Consider the following 3,693-nt stretch of genomic DNA (forward strand, 5'->3'; position numbering starts at 1 on the left):
GTTTAAGTAAAAAATGGATAAAGGGCATACTAGGCAAAAAATAAAGAAAAATGCTGCACCTCAAGCTTCTAGAAAAGGAACAAACCGAGCCCAAGCCAAAAGACAAGAGAAAATTGTAAAGATTAGAGCAAAAATTAATGCAATTAAGACAAAGAAAACAATACAGAGAACTATTGAATGAAAAAGCTGGTTCTTTGAAAGAATGAATAAAATTGATAAACCTCTAGCTAACCTCATCAAAAAGAGGAAAGAAAAACCTCAAATTCAAGCAATAAGGAATGAAAAAGTTGAAAGTACTACAGATCCTATGGAAATTCAGAAGATCATCAATATCTACATTGAAAATCTTTACTCTCCCAGAATCAAAGATACAGAAGAAATAGACAAATTCCTATATTGGTACAAATTACCAAACCTCAATTAAGAAGATATAAAAAATTGGAATAATCCAAAAATCAGCCAAAGAAATTGAAAATGTAGAAAAAAAAAAAAAAAAAAAAAGCCTTACCGACAAAGAAAAGCCCAGATCCTAATGGATTCACAGCCGAATTCTACAAGAAATTTAGAGATTTAATCCCAATACCCCTCAAATTCTTCAATAAAATTGAAAAGGAAGCAATCCTCCCAAAATCATTACTGGAGGCAATATTATACTGTATCAAAACCAGAGAAAGATTCAACCAAAAAAGAGAACTACAGGCCAATCTTCCTCATGAACACAGATACAAAAATCTCCAACAAAATCCCAGCAAATAGAATACGGCAAATCATCAAAAGATTATACACCATGACCAAGTAGGATTCATTCCAGGGATGCAAGGATGGTTCAACATATGCAAATCTATAAACTTAATACACTATATCAATTGAGCCAAACCCAAAAACTGCATGATCACCTCAATTGACACAGAAAAGGCCTGTGACAAAGTCCAACACTCATTCATGATCAAAGCCCAATAGAAAATTGGAGTAGATGGCCTCTACCTCAGGCTGATAAAAGTCATCTATGACAATCCAACACCCAACATAATTCTAAATGGGAAAAAACTGGAATCTTTTACTCTTAAATCAGGTACAAGAGAAGGATATCCTCCCTCAGCTCTTCTATTCAATATAGTCCTGGAATCACTAGCTAGAGCCATGAGGCAAGAGAGAGAAATAAAAGGAGCACAAATGGGTAAAGAAGAGGTTAAACTATTATTATTTGAAGATGACATGATAGTCTACTTGGAAGACCCAAAAAACTCCACCAAGAAACTTCTAGAATTAATAAGAAAATTCAGTAGCCTAGCAGGTTGCAAAGTTAACACCCAAAAATCAATAGCATTCCTCTGCACAGATAACAAACACACTGAGAGAGAAATTAGAGAAGCAATACCCTTCACAATAACATCCAAAACAGAAAAAGAAAGAAATACATAAGAATTAATCTAAAGAAATAAAAGATCTATACAATCAAAATTACCATAATCTGAAAAAAGAGATTGAAGAGGACCTCAGAAAATGGAACAATATTCCTTGCTCCTGGATAGGAAGAGGCAACTTTGTGAAAATGGTCATTCTCCCAAAATTGTTGTGCGTATTTAATGCAATCCCTGTTTAAAAACCAGCAACATACTTCACAGATGTAGAGAAAACATTCCTAAAATTTATTTGGAACCAGAAAAGACATAGAATAGCAAAGACAATGTAGGAGGCATTACAATCCTTGACTTGAAATTATACTACAAAGCTACTATGATTAAATTAGCATGGTACTGGCAAGAAAAAAAAAGACCCATGGATCAATGGAATGGATTAGAAGATGCAGACACAACTACACATGCGTTCAACCATCTTATGTTTCATAAAGGGGCCAAACGTGTTCACTAGAAGAAAGATAGCCTCTTTAACAAATGGTGCTGGAAAACTGGCTCTCCACATGCTGGACTCAGGTCTATCACCATACACTAAATTAAAGTCAAAGTGGATTAAAGATCTAAACATTGAAACAGATATACTAAATCTGGAAGAGAAAGTTCATGGAAATCTTGAAGACAGAGGGGTAGGCAGGTAGCTCATGAACACAAATCAAACTCATGGGAAATACTTCAAAGAATCACAACTTGAACCTCCTCTTATTGAGAAGTTTTTCCACATCAAAAGAAATCACCAACAGTGTGAAAGACAATCCACAAATCGGGAAAAAAAATCTTAAACAATAATCACTCAGACAAAGGTGTTCTATCTAGAATATATATAAAAAAATTAGGACCCCAAAATTTAAAGACCCAATCAAAAATGGGCATCTAAGATGAATGCACACTTCTCAGAGGAAGAAATACAAGAGGCAAATAAATAACTGTAAAAATGCTCCAGATCACTGGCCATTTGAGAAATGCAAATTAAAACAATACTGAGATACCATCTCACCCTAGAAAGAATGGCTATCATAAAGAAATCAACTAATAACAAATTCTGTAGAGGCTATGGGGTAAAAGGAACCCTATTCCACTGCTGGTGGGGATATAGAGTGGTACAACCACTATGGAAATCAGTGTGGAGACTCTTCAAAAAACTAGGACTGGCAATCCCATTCATCCAGCTATTCCCCTTCTGGGTATTTTCCAGAAGAATTGAAAACATTGTACCACAGTGGTATATGTGCACCCATGTTTATAGCAGCACAATTTGTCATAGCCAAATCTTGGAAGCAACCAAAATGACCATCATCTGATGAATGGATGAAAAAGATGTAGTATTTTTATACAAAGGAGTATTACTCAGCTACAAAAAAGACAAACTCGAAGCCTTCATAGGTAAGTGGATGCAACTAGAGGCTATAATCATAAGTGCAATAGAGAAGACCCACATGTGCAAATATATTTTTGCCTAGTGTAAGAACCCAAAAGAAGAAATAAAATTTGAAAGGTATAATGAATACAGTAAAGCAGAAAGAAACAGAACTTAAGGATTAAGCAACAAAGAGGATTTTTTTTCGAGGGGGCCAGGCTCCGAATGCCTTCAGGGCAGGTTTGGCTGGCTTGAGTTGTGGGGATTGAACCACAGCAACCTGAGCCTGACTACTTTGTTGAAGCAGCCACTTAAAGAACTGAGCTAAGGAGCAGGCGCCCAACAACGAGGAAAGAAAGGAGAAAACATAAGAAAAAAGGTAGGGGAAAAAAATGAAAGTATATATCCAGGATGGCTGAGGTGATTGTACTAAAATCTCCATTAGTTTTTTGAAAATAGCAGTTAATGTGTAGAATTTTCACCTTGAGTAACTCTGTATTGTGATATCTACAATCTAAGCAACTACATCGAGAACAATGTGTGATACAAAAACCATTCTTGAATACTTTACAACATGATCTTCTAAACGTGTACTGCTTCTAATGTCCGATCAACTACTACTATCCTCTCTTTAAAACATTTTTTTAAAAAAGGTAAAAAAAAAAAGAAAAAAGAAACATGAACAAAAATTTAAGGTTTCTTGAAAGCAAGTGGTAATATGCAACCATATGTCTAATCTTGCATAATTGTATCTGTTAATCTGAACAACAGATTTGACAATAAAAATAGTATATCAACCATTGTTAATCAGCTATTCTTGGTTTTAAAATCTGTAACATATGTATTGATGCATGTTGCCCTGTTTCTGTTTTTATTTTCTGATTTTTATTCTTGCTTTTGTTTTTACTTTTCAAAATAAAA

This window comes from Octodon degus, unplaced genomic scaffold (genome assembly GCF_000260255.1).
Source record: "Octodon degus isolate 3935 unplaced genomic scaffold, OctDeg1.0 scaffold00128, whole genome shotgun sequence".
In the NCBI taxonomy this organism is placed as follows: Eukaryota; Metazoa; Chordata; class Mammalia; order Rodentia; family Octodontidae; genus Octodon; species Octodon degus.